Source organism: Scyliorhinus canicula, chromosome 17 (assembly GCF_902713615.1).
Source record: "Scyliorhinus canicula chromosome 17, sScyCan1.1, whole genome shotgun sequence".
Lineage (NCBI taxonomy): Eukaryota > Metazoa > Chordata > Chondrichthyes > Carcharhiniformes > Scyliorhinidae > Scyliorhinus > Scyliorhinus canicula.
This window is the reverse complement of record NC_052162.1, coordinates 12,354,460-12,370,701: the sequence shown is the minus strand read 5'-3', so window position 1 is coordinate 12,370,701 and position 16,242 is coordinate 12,354,460. Positions and strand designations below refer to the sequence as shown.

Here is a 16,242-nt window from a genome sequence, read left to right as displayed (position 1 = left end):
AGTCTGTCCCACTTAATGAAATCTGCAATGAAGCACAGCCAGATGCTGCTGTATTCTGTTGCTGTCATTCTGACAAACTAAAACTGAACACCAGAACAGAGAGAGGGTTCCCAGGTTTCACTTGTGTTGTGATTCTGGGTCAAGAGGGGCTGGAATTGACTGCACTCACCCAAGGGGTCGTAACACCTTGGAAGGCTTGGCAGCAGTGGCACACGGAATCTAATGACCTGAGGTTGGTGGACTAGGTCAGCGAACGCATCTTCACATGGCATCTCCTACCCACCACACCATGAAACTCTCCCACAGTTTAATGCCCCACATCACCATCACCCAACCAGCACCTGGCACTCATCAGTTCTAATATCCTGATGCTTTGTCTCGCCCTCATACACATTCCAATGCTGCTTGCCTCACACCCATCTCTCGCTGCTGTCACACTCCTCCAGCTATTCGGCTCTGGAAGGCACATCACAAACACAGTGCAGAACAATGATTGACATTCTGCCCTTTCTATTGCAGGAGAAGGAGGTGCACAAGTGAAGAGAGCAGAGCAGCATTGACAAGGGTCAAGGATGCTTTCATCTCCTCTGCACTATTGAGATGGTTCTCTGCATCATGGGCCCAGCTATGCAAGCGCATCTGCTGTCACTAATGACATTAAAGGATGATGGTGTATGCTCCTCCCCTTTGCCCCTTCTCAACTCCTTAGCAAGATGGGAAAATATGACCATTAACTTCTTGCTCCACAGCCCCCCCCCCCCCCCCCCCCCCCCCCCCGCCCCGCCATGCCCCATTCACCCTCTACCCTCACATCAAGCTTTTCTTTTCTGAGATTGTGCTTTCAGACACCCAAGGACGACCACCCGCCCAGCTATAGCAGCTCAAGGAGCAAGAGAGAGAGAGGGCGACAACCTGGCAGAGGGCATCTTGTGGCATATTCCCTCTCCACAGTCTCTGCTCCATCTCAATTATCATGCTGCAGATCCAGAGGCACTCCAACCACTGCCCCCCTTCCCCTTGCAGTCTTTGAGTGGATGGATCACAAAATCCTCTGCTCTGTGTGTCAGGATACAATAACACCCCCTGACAAATCCAGGAGCTCCACACAAGTTCTCCAAAAACATTCCGCCTTACTTCTAGAGTATTCGCAATCGCAGAATTTTAGGTAAATCAGCCTGGTCCATTAATTAATGCCGGTAATGTCGCTCTGTCAATGTTCTTTGCTGAGTGACGAGCAAAAGCGTTGGATAAATCTGTGCTGTCTGCATCAAGATCGGGCCAATCGGCACACTTGTTCAATCGCTCTTCCCCTGCATGGTACGGCTGTGCAGGCTGCACTGGAATTGGCTGGAGGTACGGTATATCTCCCTTGTACTTAGCTTTAACAGCACCCTGGATCCATACATTGAGTAGCCTATGATTGATTCCCTTGCAAACCAAATCATCTATCTGCCTTAAAAATATTCAGTGGCCCTGTCTCCACCACGCTCTGGGGAAGAGAGTTCCAACATTCACAATTCTCTGAGATTAAAAAAAAAAATCTTCCAATGTCTATCATAAATGGGAGACCCCTTTATTTTTAAACTGTGTCCCCTAGTTCTCATCTCTGCCACAAGCGGAAATGTCCTTTCATATATCCACCCTGTGGAGTTCTCTCAGGATTTTATAAGATCACCTCTCAATCTTCTAAACTGCAACGGATACAACCCAGCCTGTCCAGCCTTTTCTTATAAGATAACCCACCCCCATCCCAGGTATGGGTTGAGTGAACTTTCTCTGAACTGCTTCTAATGAAGTCAGGAGACTAGACTTGCGATTGCTTGATGCCAACTTTGGGTGGTCGAAATGAAAGGCGTTTCATTGCCCAACCTTGATGTCTCTCACTTTGATATCTTGTACAAAAACAAGCATTAAAACTTGGTGCTCTTCTCTATTTAATGTTTTGCCTGATTTCCAAACACTACCTCACAACATGTGGATGTGATGTGTTTTCCCAGCTTAGTTAGTTAAGCTCTCAAGCCCCTTTGTTGTCTGCCAATCTGTTTTCCCAGAAATGTGTATTTGTTTAAAGTAACGTTTAAGGTGCGCTGCCAAGCTTGGGAGATGTTTTGCATGTTACAGCTGGTTTATATTCCAAACTGCTTCACCACAATGGATCAGAGAAATCGCTGTTTATTGTATTCTCTCAATGCCAGTGAAATTAAATGGCTTAGAGGTGGCTCGAATTTAAATTACCTAATAGTCTGCTAATCACCCTATTCTAACAGGTGCTTGTGATGGGAGGAGCAAATGTGAAGCAGAGTACCAGCAGCATTCCTATGCTCCTCAATTGAATAATGTTGTGGGATTGTTTCTTCTCTTGTTCACCATTCAAAGGTGACTAAATTCGTCATCCTGGGGGTGTTTGGCAGGATTCCGGAGCAGGTATGTTTAAAAAATAAAGTATTATTTCACAGGATATCGGCATTGCTGACAAAGCCCATCCCTAACTGCCCTTGAACAGAGTGGATGGCGCGACCATTCCAGGGTGCGGTTAGAATCACCGCACTGTTGTGGAGCTCGGGTCACCTGTGGACCAGACCAGGTTGTCATGATATGCAGACATGCAGATAATTAACACAGAGAACAGGACATGACCAATGAGCAGGCAGGACACTCAGGGGTGGTACCTCACTATAAAAGGCACGAGGCACTCACACTCCGCCTCTTTCCACTGATGAACATCTACAGAGTGAGTCAGGGTGTATGTACAGTATCACACCTCCAGCACGTGGCTGAGAGCTAGTCTGGTTCAGTCAGACAGAGTAACCACACTTGGGTTAGCAGAGAGTCAAACTCACAGAGAACTGTGGTAACTGTGCTACTGGTTCAATAAATCACATTGAACTAACTTCAAGGTCTGGTGTATCTTTTGGTAAAGCTGCATCCAGTTGCAGCCAGTATTATCCTAGAGTACATAACACAACACAGGCAAGGACGGCAGATTTTTCACCTAAAGGACATCGGTGAACCAGATGGGTTTTTACAATTGATCATAGCTTCATGGTCACCATTATTGAGACTAACTTTCAATTCTAAATTTTTAACCATTTGAATTTAAATTTACAGGACCACAAGAAACAGGAGCAGGAGTCCCCAGATTAGTAATGTGGGCCTCTGGAGTTACTAGTCCAGTGACATTACCATGACATCACCAACTCTCCCAAGACTGATGTGCGGCCAGAAGATTCTGCTGTAAGCAGGGCAGCATACTCCACATGTTTAGATTTCGGACTAATTGCTAGTTTGGGGTTTGATCTCTATGCATTGTATCTCTGCCTCTGATATACGCATGCTATCAAAGGAGGCGGCACCGTTTTATATTTGGTTGCACCAGGTGCAGTGATCCTGGGCAAACTTCGCCCAGGGCCCGAAGTCAATATCAAAAAGCCGAAGCGAATCCTTCAGAGCATCCATGTAGCACCTTACCTGACCAGAATGATAGTGCACCCCAGATTCAAGCCCTCCATTGCATCCCAGACTCGAGCTCTCCATAGCAGATTTGCTTCGGTGAGCGAGTATCGGGTATTTTGCACACAAGTAGCCTGACTCAGTTGTGACTGTGGTCACATGGTGTGGATGCTTGGTATGCCAGCTCAAGTGAGCAGCTCAGCGCAACATCGTGGGCCAAAGGGCCTGTTCTGTGCTGTATTTCTCTTCTCTTCTCAGTCCCTGCCATTTTGTCCCAAAATCCGATCGTCAGAAGCTGTGAAGGTAGTTTATGTGAAAGTGATTGAGCCTCTAGGCATGATGCAATTGGACAGCATTTGCTGAATAATCCTCAGTGTGCTGACAACCAATTTAAGATTGTCAGTTAGGCTCGCAGTGTGGCGCATTTGTGCATACTGGAAGCTGCATATATTAATACACAGGGTCCTGTTATTTGCAGATAGAAAGAACATAGATACACACTGCCCTGTTTAAGCTAAATAAAAGAAGTGGCAGCCATTTGTTGGTTCATTCCTCAGGGCAACACCTCAACCAAGCAGGGTCAAAGTGCTTGGTTTAAATTTCCCCCCCACCTACCAGCCCCCCCATGCCCAACTGCACCCCCCAGCCCCCTCATGCCCAACTGCAACCCCCACACCCCATGCCCCACTGCACCCCCCTCACCCCAAGCCCCACGGCACCCCCCGCACTCCATGCCCCACTGCACCGCCCACACTCCACGGCCCACTGCACCTCCCCTCACCGCCGGCCGCCTGTGTAATGATACGTGCTGTCTTGGGTCTTACAGGAGCAGCCGGCGGTGTTCCCGGCCCATCTGGTGTTGCAGGCTCACGGCCAGTGCCAAGCCAAGTGGCCCCCAGGGACGCCAGCCAAGGTGGGGAGGCCAGATGCCATGGAAGCCCTTCCACTGACACAGAGACCCAGAATACAGAGATACAGAAGACGGAAAGACAGGACACCTAAAACTAGGACACGGACACCCAGGATCCAGATGCACACGACAACGAGGACACTGACACACAGAGGACTGAAACCCAGGAAATGGACACACAGAGGACGGTAACCCAGAGGACTGACAGACTGGACAGTGAAACGCAGAGGGGGGCAAACCATCGCCCTTCAGGCCATGGGTCGACGCAGGAGACCCCGGCTTTGGCTCCAATGATGACCTTGACTTCTCGGCACTGCTGTCACCCACACCCAGGGTGGGGGGGGGGGGGGGGGTTCCGGCACCCACTCCGCACAGCCAGCAGACGTGCGCTTAGCCAGCGCCCGGGTTCGGTGCCCATCAGCCTGGCTGCTGTAATGGCAGCCGTGGCTCAGGCACTGCCCTGTCATGGCAGGCTGCCACCGGCCGGTGGGGCTGTCCTCCCCCCCCCCCCCCCCCGTTGCCCCCTCGCCCCTCCCCCAAGCCATGCCCGTGCCCATCCCGCCACCCGGGGGTCCCCCCACGCCGACCCCCTCACCTCCTACTGCCGCATCGTGAGCCTGCACGACTGGCTCACGATTTTTAAAAGCAGGTTAGAACGGTGCTGGCGTGACCTGGAGTCGTGCCGTTGGGACTTCGGCCCATCCGGGCTGCAGAATCGCCGGGGCCCCGGAGAATCACTCAACAGACCCCGTCCAGCGATTCCCCGGGCCGCTCGGCGCCGATCACGACCACACCGTTTTGGCTTGTTGGGAGAATCGCGAAACGGCATGGGATCGGCGTCGCGCCAAAAACCGTCAGGAACAGGGATTCTCCGAACCGGCGCGGGCTGATAGAATCCTGCATGTCCACCTCTGAGCTGGCAGCCATTGTACAGTCACCAGCAAACAGGAAATTGTAAAGTTTATCCTTGGAGACATCCACTTGAAAAGGCAAACAGGGCCTCAGTATAACATCTCGTCTGAAAGACAGCACTCTTTAACCGAGGCAGCACTCCGCAGTACAACAGTACAATGTCAGCCTAGTTTATGTGCTCAAGTCTCTATATTGAACCCACAACTTCCAGGCTCAGAGGTAGTGGGATGACTGTTCACTCAGTGAACTATGGCTGGCGTCTTGCAAGCTGAGGATTACGACTCAGCAGCTCATACAGACCAATGTGTGTTTTAAAATCTTTTTATGATTATTTATGGATCAAGATTGGTTAGTGAAATATAATTGCATCGAAAATCCCTTTTGTATGTAAAGATTTGATTTTTTTCTCCCTAGATAACAGTAATTACTTCATTAATATTCATTAATATGTGGGTGTCGCTGGAAAGATCAGAATCTGTTGCCCATCTCTAATTGCCCCTGAACTGAGTGGCTTGCTCGGCCATTTCAGAGGGCAGATAAGAGTCAACCACATTGCTGTGGGTCTGGAGTCACATGTAGGCCAGATCAGGAAAGGACGGCAGATTTCCTTCCGCAAAGGACGTTAATGAACCAGATGGTTTATAAAACATTTACAGTTTCACAGTGACCCTTCCTGAGACAGGAATGAGTTGAATTCAAATTCCACCATCAGCCATGGGGAGGGGAGGGGAACTTTTAATAATTCATTTTTTGGGAAGTGGTTGTCGATGGCTCAGACTGCGTTGATTGCCCATCCATAGTTGTCCTTCAGAAGGTGTTGGCGAGTTGCCTTCCTAAACAGCTGCTGTCTGAGGTGTAGATACGCCCACTGTGCTGTTAGGGAGGGAGTTCCAGGACTTTGACCCAGCGACAGTGAAGGGAGGGTGATATATTCCAAGTCAGGATGGCGAGTGACTTCCAGGGGAACCTCCAGGTGGCAGGGTTCCCAAGTATTTGCGGATGTTACGGAATGTTGTTAAGATCCTGAACAGATTCCAACATCTGTAAGGATACCGGACAAGAACCCCAAAACTATTTTTTTAATTTGTAGAACTGCGAGGAATACTTCGCTCCAGATGTGATACCATTGACAAATAGTGATATGGTATATTTGCTTTATTATTAAGCATATATTTGCTTTCTTATTAAGCATAATAAAACAAACTTTATTATTAACACAGGATTAAACTACATCAACATCACAGAAAATAGCTTTACAATTAACAGTCAAGCAATTCTTAACAATAAAAGGAAAAACTTTAACTTCTAACTAATGCCATCTCCAGCTCCAATCAACTAAAACCTATTACAAATACAGTGAGCAAACACAGGGGTACTTGCTATTCCCTGGATCGTGATTTCCTGGAAAGAGAGAGAGAGAGAGAGAGAGAGAGAGATTCCTTTCAGGAAAACGTTTCTGTCTGTGTCAGACTACTGCTTAACCTGACAGCCTTTGGCAAAAAGTTGCTTCTCCACTTACAGCTCCTAACTAAACTAAAAGCTCAATTGCCTGCTACAGATCTGGCTCCCTCCATTAATTATATCATCTCTATCCCACTAACTGGGTTATGACCATCTTGCTAAGGCTAAAACAACCCCTTAATGATCTAAACCCCAGAGTACACTGTAAACAAAATTCTATTAGCCCTATATAGGTAAACAATCACGTGGTTGGAATGAATGACGATTGCACTTTTACCACATCTTAATTGAACCTTTTGCAGACACAGTCTGCCTGTATATTAAACCAGGATATTTTTAAATTATTACTGCAATAGAAATATATACCTTAACCCAGGCTTTTCATAACATTACTGCAACAGATTTATGTATATATATAATATGTATATATTAATAACTATATACAATTTCCTACATTCGTCACACTGTATCTGTTCTATTAACTCCTTTGAATAGTTTTAACACCCGGGTTAGATTGCCCTTTTAAACTCCAGAGAATACTAGCAATGTTTATGCAATCAGTTAATCTTTTTAAGTCTCGGTACCATTCTAATGATTCAGCACTGCACAACTTTTACCAATATATCTTTCCTGAGATGTGGTGCCCAGGACTGAGTAGACTGCTCCAGATAGGGTCTGACCACCGCTGATACAGTAAGTAGTGATGATGATGGGTCCAATGACTGTGCACATTTTTATGCCCTAAACCTGCCTCTCACTTCTCATTCATCTTCAAAATAAAGATTAAGTAAGAAAGGCCTTGAGGGATGGCATGCAAGTCAGATATATGTTTATCCTTGAAGATGACGAGGTAGAGTGTCAGCTGTGCCTTAGTGAGAGCATTCTCACCTTTAGGTCAGGAGGTTATGGGTTCAAATGGTGCTCTGGAGACTTGAAGACGAAACCTGGTGCTGTCAGGGCCGAGAGAGTGCTGCAATATCAGAGTTCGGTTGAGTCAATAAATGAATGAATGAAATGAATGAATGAAAATCGCTTATTGGCACGAGTAGGCTTCAATGAAGTTACTGTGAAAAGCCCCTAGTCGCCACATTCCGGCGCCTGTTCGGGGAGGCTGTTACGGGAATTGAACCGTGCTGCCGGCCTGCTTTGGTCTGTTTTCAAAGCCAGCGATTTAGCCCAGTGTGCTAAACAGCCCCTGCTGTGCTGAACAGCCCCTGCTGTGCTGAACAGCTCCTGCAAAAAGCCCTGTCCATCCTCTCGTGTGAATGTAAAAGATCCCATTATACGGTTTTAAAAAAAAAAAGAGGGGGGAGATTTTCCCTACTGTCCTAGCCAATATTTATGTCTCAAATCAATATCACTAAAAGAGGATGGCTGGTACATTGCCAACATAAAAGGGAATTACAAAGTCTTCTGCAAACATATAAATAATAATAATAATCTTTATGGTCACAAGTAGGCTTACATTGCCACTGCAATTAAGTTACTGCGAAAATATCCTAGTTGCCACATTTCGCGGTGCCTGTTCGGGTACATAGAAGGAGAATTCAGAACGTCCAAATTACATAACAGCACGTCTTTCCGTGGGAGGAAACCGGAGCACCCAGAGGAAACCCACGCAGACACGGGAAGAATGTGCAGACTCCGCACAGACAGTGACCCAACTGGGAATCGAACCTGGGACCCTGGCGCTGTGATATGCAACAGTGCTAACCGCTGTGGTGCCGTGACACCCCAATATTGGAAGGGTGGTAAAATAAAGAGTCGGGTCGATTAGGGTCTCTTGGGGCAGGAAATATGGTGGAGGCGTTCTGCATCTGCCTTAGCAAAGGAAGAGGATGCTACCCAGGCAGAGGTGAGGGAAGGGGTAACTGGTGAACTGGAAGAATTTCGAGTTGAGTAGAAGGTGTTAAAAAGGTTATCTTTACTTACATTTGATAAGGTACAAGGGCTGGATGAGATGCATCCAAGGGTACAGAGGGAAGTGAATATAAAAATTGTAGAAGCGCTGGTGATAATGTTCCAGTCTTCCTTCAACACAGGGGTGGTGCCTGAGGACTGGATAATTGCAATTGTTATACCCTTGTTCAGAAAGCGGTGCAAGAGTAAATCTGCAATGCACCCTGGATATCGAAAGGTATGCAGCATTGGATAAAGAGAAAAAGGGAGGCTTATAGCAGATAATGTGGGTTCAAAACAGCAGAAGCCCAAGAGGAGTATAGAATGAACAAGAGGGAACTTAAAAATGAAATTAGGAGAGCGAAAAGGGGACATTAAAGGGTACTGGCAGGTAAAATAAATGAAAATCCCAAGTTGTTTTTCAAGTACATTAAGGATAAAAGGATAACTAGGGAAAGAGTAGGCCCCATTAAGGACCACAATGGTAATTTGTGTGCGGAGCCAGATGGCGTAGTTAGGGTTCTAAATGAATACCTTGTGTTGGTGTTCACTAGTGAGAGGGACGATGTGGTACAGAAATCAAGGAGAAGGACTGTGATGAAATTAAGGAGATTAACAGACAGAGGAGGTTCTGAGCGGTCTGGCACTCTTAAAAGTAGATAAATCTCCAGGGATGGATGTAATGTATCCCAGGAAGGCAAGGGAGGAAATAGCAGGGGTGCTGGCAATAACTTTCAATTCCTCTCTGGCCACAGGGAGGTACCAGAGGACTTACCATTATTCAAGACTGGAGGGAGGGATAATTCAGGAAACTACAGGCCGGTTAGTCTAACCTCAGTGGTGGGGAAACTATTGGAAGCAATTCTTAGAGATAGAATTAATCTGCATTTGGAGAGAATCAAAGAATCCCTACAGTGCAGAAGAAGGCCATTCAGCCCATCGAGTCTGCACAGATCCTCTGAAAGAGAACCCCATCCAAGGTCAGGCCTCTGCCCAATCCCCGGAATGCAAGCCAACCTTTTTGGACACTAAGGGGTAATTTAGCATGGCCAATCCACCTAACCTGCACATCTTTGCGGCAGAAAGTAATCAAGACTAGTCAGCATGACTTTGTTATTGTTGAGGGGGGGGTCAAGTCTGACCAACTTGACTGAAATTTTCAAAGAGATGGCGCAGTTGTGGAAATGAGTGCACTGCATTTGACGTAGTCTACTTGGACGTCAGCAAGGTTTTTGATGAAGTCCCACATGGGAGATTGATAGCGAAGGCCTTGGGATCCAAGGAAATTTGGCAAATTACATCCAGAATTGGCTGAGTGGCAGGAATCAGAGGATGATGGTTAAGGGGTGTTTTTCTGACTGGAAGCCCGTGTCCAGTGGGGCTCCGCAGGGATCAGTGTTGGGGCCCTGCTGTCTGTGGGTTATACAAAGGACTGGACTTGAATGCAGGAGTTTGATCAGTAGGTTTTGCGAATGATACTGGGGGGCTGATAAATAGTAAGGAAAATAGGCTAAGATCGCAGGAGGATATAGATGGCTGATCAGATGGACTGATCAGTGGAAAATGGACTTTATCTGGAAGTGTAAGGTGATGCACTTGGGCAGTACAAACAAAGTTGGGGAATAAGACCATAAGAACTAAGACATAAGAGCAGAATTAGGCCACTCGACCCATTGAGTCTGCACTGCCATTCAATCATGGCTGATATTTTCTCATCCCCATTCTCCTGCCTTCTCCCCATAACCCCGGATCCCCTAATTAATCAATTACCTATCTATCTCTGTCTTAAAGACACTCAGTGATTTGGCCTCACAGCCTTCTGCGGTAAAGAGCTCCACGGATTCACCACCTCCTGGCTGAAGAAATTCCTCCTCAGCTCAGTTTTAAAGGATCGTCCCTTTAGTCTGAGATGGTGTCCTCTGATGAATGGCAGGATCTGGGAAGCACCAAGGATCAGAGGAATTTTGGTGTGCATGTACACAGCTCTCTTAAGGTAGCAGAGCAGGTGGACACAGAGGTTAAGAAGGCAGATGGTGTTTTTGTCTTTATTAGCCGAGGCATAGAGTTTAAGAGCAGGGAGGTTATGGTGGAACTGTATAAAACGTTGGTTAGGCCACGGCTAAAGTATTGAGTGCAGTTCTGGAATCCACATTACAGGAGGGATGTGATAGCACTGGAAAGGGTGCAGGGAGATTTACCAGCATGTTGCCTGGGCTGGAGCGTTTTAGTTATGGAGAGATTAGTTAGGGGCTGTTTGCCTTGGAGCAGAGGAGACTAAGGGAGCGATATGATTAAGTATAAAATTATGAGGGTCAGAGATAGATTAGACAGGAAGAAACATTTTCACTTGGTGGAGGGATCAATGAAAATGAAAAATGAAAATCGCTTATTGTCACGAGTAGGCTTCAATGAAGTTACTGTGAAAAGCCCCTAGTTGCCACATTCCGGCGCCTGTCTGGGGAGGCTGGTACGGGAATCGAACCGTGCTGCTGGCCTGCTTGAAAAGCCAGTGATTTAGCCGAGTGAGCTAAACCAGCCCCCAATGACCAGGGGGCATAGATTTAAGGTAAGGGGCAGGAGGTTTAGAGAGGGTGTGAGGAAAAACCTTTTCACCCAGAGGGTGGTGGGAGTCTGGAACTCACTGCCTGAAAGGGTAGGGGAGGCAGAGGCCATCACAACATTTAAGAAGTATTTAAATGTGCCAAGACACACAAGGCAATGGGCCAAGTGCTGTAAAATGGGTTAGAATAGTTAGGTGTTTTGTTTTTATCAACACAGACGCAATGGGCTGCAGGGCCTTTTCTGTGCTGAAGGCCTCAATGACTCTTGATAAAGCTGCCAACTACAGACTAGTCAGTTTGACTTCAGTGGCAAGGAAAATTATGATGGAAATATAGTTTGTTACTATAAAAATTCGTAATTACTTAGACAACTGCAGGATAAAGGAAAGCTTGCAAGGATTTATGAAGGGAATATCATGTTTAACTAAGTTGCTGGGACTTTTTTTAGAAAGGTTGAAAAGGGCAAAGCTGTTGATGTGGTGCATATAGATTTTCAAAAGGGATTTGGTGCAGCACTGCACAACAAACATGGGAGCAGAACTCCAGCTCATGGAATAAGAAGGAAAGTCGGCATTTGGGCAAAACATTTGCTGAGTGACAAGAAACAAGAGAGTGGTGGTGACGAGTTATTTTTCAGATGAGAGAAGCTTTGTCGTAGATTTCCCCAGGGGTCAGTGTTAGGATCTTTGCTCTTTCTGATACATATCGATTATCTTGATTATGGGGCTCAGGGGCATAATTTTAAAATATGCAGATGATACAAAGATTGGAAATGTCAGTATGATGAGACTCGTCTGGAGCTGGGATTTTCCGACCCATGATGGGGCCCCCGCTGCAGGAGATCTGGTGTCCCAGCCAAAAGTCTTTCAACAGGACTGGACAATCCCAATGGTGGACAGAGCTGGAAAATCCCAATCCTGAACTGCAGAAGGACATATACATTTTGGTGAATTGGGCAGACAAGTGGCAGATGAAGTTCAAGTGAGAGGTGATTCATTGTGGCAGGAAGCTTATAGCAAGACAGTATAAAATAAAGGGAGGCACGCTAAAGGAGATGCAGCAACAGAGGGACATCAGTGCACATGCGTCATTAAAGGTGATCACAGTAAGAAGTCTCACAACACCAGGTTAAAGTCCAACATGTTTGTTTCAAACACTACTTTCGGAGCACTGCTCCTTCCTCAAGACTTCTTACTGTGCTCACCCCAGTCCAACGTCTGCATCTCCACGTCATTAAAGGTGGCAAGGGGCAGTGCTTTGGCACAGTGGTTAGCCCTGATGCCTCATAAAGCAGAGGTCCCCAGTTCGATCCCAGCTCTGGGTCACTGTCCGTGTGGAGTTTGCACATTCTCCCCGTGCTTGCGTGGGTTTCGTCCCCACAACCCAAAGATGTACAGGGTAGGTGGATTGGCCACGCTAAATTGCCCCATAATTGGAAAAAATGAATTGGGTACTCTAAATTTAAAAAAAAATTAAAGTTGGCAAGGCATGTTGATAGAGCAATTAATAAAGCATATAGGCCAGCTTTTATGAATCGGGGAATTGTATACAAGAATAAGGAGGACATGTCAAAATTGTATAAGACACTAGTTAGCCCTCATCTGGAGTACTGCGTCCAGTTCTGGGCACCATACTGGAGGAAGGATGTGAAAGTATTGCAGATTCACAAGAATGACTCCTGGGATAAAGAACTGGAGTTATGAGGAGACAGTGGAGATATTGGAACGGTTTTCCTTGGAGAAAAGACCGAGGGGAAACTTGATCAAGGTATTCAAGATCCTGAGTGGTTTGGACAGGTTAAATAGTGAGGATTTGTTCCCACTCAAGAGAGCATCAAGAACTAGAGGCACCAGATTCAAAATAATGAGCTAAAGGAGTAAAAGTGATGTGAGGAAAGGTATTTTTCACCCAAGAGGTGGGATTCTGGAACAAACTTCCTGAGAGGGTGGTGGAGGCAGGTCCGGTCGAAGGTTTTCAAAAGGAATTGGATGGCTAGCTGAAAATAAAGAATGTGCAAGTGCCATGTGAGTGTCCCTTTAAGAAAGGTTTGGTCTTATCACATGACTTGTTGTCTAGCTTCAGTGATGTCATTGGTGGGTGGAGCTGGGCTGTGGCTGTCAGGTGAGAGGGGCTTTAGGCTTAGGGGTTACTGTTTCTTGCTTTGGACTGCAGAAGAGAAACAGTATTTCCCGGTTTTCATTTTAAAGCTGTACCAGGGAACTGAAAGCACATTGGGTGTGGCAAACTGCCTTGGTAACTGTAAACATAGAGTTGGTTTCTGGAAGGAGTTTTGAATCTGCTGGTTGGAACTGGATCAGAATCCCAGGGAAAGGACCAGTACCCATTCAAGTGAGCTGAGCCATGCCCTTGACAGGGGTTTTGGTTTATTGGATTTTGCATTGAATTGGAACAGTTAAAGGGGATTCATTAAGAGTTATATACTTAGATTACTGAAGCCGTTGTGTGGTTTTTAATGTTTGAAATTGAGAACAAATTCTTGATAAGTGTTGACTCCATTCTTATAATATACATTCTTATAATAAACTCGGTTTTGCTAAAAGCGCCTAGGAAAAATCACACCTGAAGTGAAGACTCCTGTGCTCATCCTAGCCAAATTCAGCATAAAAGTTATAGGTCAGGTCAACTTCAGAATACACTTTGGAGTTTCTAAGCCCTGGCTCATAGCACAAGTTTACAGGGTTAAAGGGTGGGAGTGGGACTAAGCAGAATGCTCTTTCAGACATCCAGTGTAGACGTTGATGGGCCAAATCGCCGCCTTCTGCACTGGTGATTCCTGTTTGTGGAAGACTGTTGTACCCAGGCTGCTGCATCCCTCCATTACAATAACAGATACACTTCAGCAGTACTTCAGTGGTTGCAAAGAGCTGTGAAAGAGACTGCAAGAAAAAAAAACGTGAGCTCTTTCTTCTAACTCCCAGCAGTTGGGAAGTGCTGAGCACGTGGGGTGAAACCCATGACAAGAACGGACAAAAAAAAAACTTTCCAAGGAAACTCACCCATCAAAATAAAAAAGATTTTGAAGAAATTACAGCCATTCGCCAAGGCTGCGAAATGAAGAATGTTAGCAATGCAAAAATATTTAGTTTTCCGAAGCTTTCTCCCCAAATTCCATATACTTTAGACCTTTGAAGCCTCTTGATGTACAACATATTATTGCTTTCAACACTGACCTTGTTATTCTGCAGAGTATTTTCCATGCTGTGATTAATTAGGCTCCAGTTACTCTCCTCCAGAGGGGGAATTTGTGCTCGCAAAACCTTTATTTGCAATCAATCTCAGCCAAGGTTATCAGAAATTGGGATTGAGGTTTTCTTAGCTGCTTGAACTGTTTATTCTAACATCCTGTTACCATTCAGAGCACCATCTTTCTTTCTCCCTATCAGGAGAGCGTTTTCAGTGTATCGTTTGTGACTCTGATATTGCTTCTCTGTATTTCTGCCAGTATTCTCAAGTTCCCATCGTCATCCACCACCTCCCAAACACCCAACATAGAAAGTCTGCCGAGTAGCGTCGGAGTCGACAGCCCTCTCAGCCCAGTTGACCAGACTTTTGGGAGTGGAAGCAGGCATTGGAGCATCGTCATCAAATAAGATCCTGCCCTCACTGATATCTGCACACAAAGATATTACTGTAAAGGTGGATGTTCCAAAGTCGGAATTATTAGCTAACAGAAGCCAGAACTGATAGCATTGAGGAGTGGGAACTGCTTGAGTTGAAGGATGGGAACTTGAGTTTATTCTGCTCCCCGTGGCTACTATTTAGCAGCAAAGGAACAGGAGGAGGCCATTCAGCCAACCGAGCTTCCTCTGTCATTTAATATGATCATGACTGATCAGGCACTTCAATGTCTTTTACACCTACTGTCCCCATAACCCTGACATTATTGTTAATCAGAAGTCTATCAATCTCTCTGGCTATTCTTTCTGACCAGCTGTGATCCTGGGATTTAATTTGCTATCTCATTGATCATCATTCATCTTTATTTATCAACATCAAACTAACACAACAGCACTGAGGTATACCCACTTGTGGTCCTATCAGGATAAGGGCGATCTTGAATTTATATAGCACCTTCCGTATCCTTCGGTTGTTCCCCAAATGCTTCACATCCAATTAGTTCCATTTGACGGATCAGAAGACATATGAGCAGAATTAGGCCACTCGGCCCATCGAGTCTGCTCCGCCATTCAATCATGGCTGAAATTTTTCTCATCCCCATTCTCCTGCCTTCTCCCCATAACCCCTGATTATCTTATTGATCAAGAACCTATCTCTGTCTTAAAGACACTCAGTGATTTGGCCTCCGCGGACTTCTGTGGCAAAGAGTTCCACAGATTCACCACCCTCTGGCTGAAGAAATTCCTCTCATCTCTGTTTTAAAGGATCGTCCCTTTAGTCCGAGATTGTGTCCTCTGCTTCTAGTCTTTCCTACAATGGGAAACATCCTCTCCACGTCCACTCTATCCCGGCCTCGCAGTATCCTGTAAGTTTCAATAAGATCCCCCTCATCCTTCTGAACTCCAACGAGTACAGACCCAGAGTCCTCAACCACTCCTCATACGATAAGTTCTTCATTCCAGGGATCATTCTTGTGAACCTCCTCTGGACCCTTTCCAAGGCCAGCACATCCTTCCTTAGATACAGGGCCAAAAACTGCTCACAATATTCCAAATGGGGTCTGACCAGAGCCTTATATAGCCTCACAAGTACATCCCTGGTCTTCTATTCTGGACCTCTCAACATGAATGCTAACATTGCATTTACATGAACAACTGTCCAGCAAATGCAGCTACTTTGTTTAATGTTTCGTCAAAATAATAGGGAGAATCCCAGGGCAGGATTCTCTGACGCCGTCGCCTTTTACGCCGGCGTCAACAGGCCCCCAGGAGCAGCGATCCTGAGCCCTACAGGGGGCCAGCACAGCACTAGAGTGACTCACTCCAGCTGCCGAGACCGATGTCAATCATGCACCGTGGGTCTGCGCATGCGCGCCTGCGGCTGGAGCGAACTCTCGCATGCGCACTGGCT

General features: G+C 46.2%; 1 protein-coding gene across 3 annotated transcripts in view; it reads right to left on the bottom strand.

Annotated features, from left to right (window-relative positions):
• zgc:66433 (uncharacterized protein LOC321250 homolog) overlaps positions 1–16,242 on the bottom strand; it is a 183,733-nt gene that overhangs the window by 70,110 nt on the left and 97,381 nt on the right. The window contains exon 1 of one of the 3 annotated variants that reach the window (XM_038775640.1): positions 14,385–14,403. The exons of the other annotated variants lie outside the window; for them this stretch is intronic. The gene's annotated coding sequence lies outside the window, so the exon portion shown is untranslated. Of the gene's footprint in view, positions 1–14,384; positions 14,404–16,242 lie in introns of those variants that run through there. 3 annotated transcript variants of the gene reach the window in all.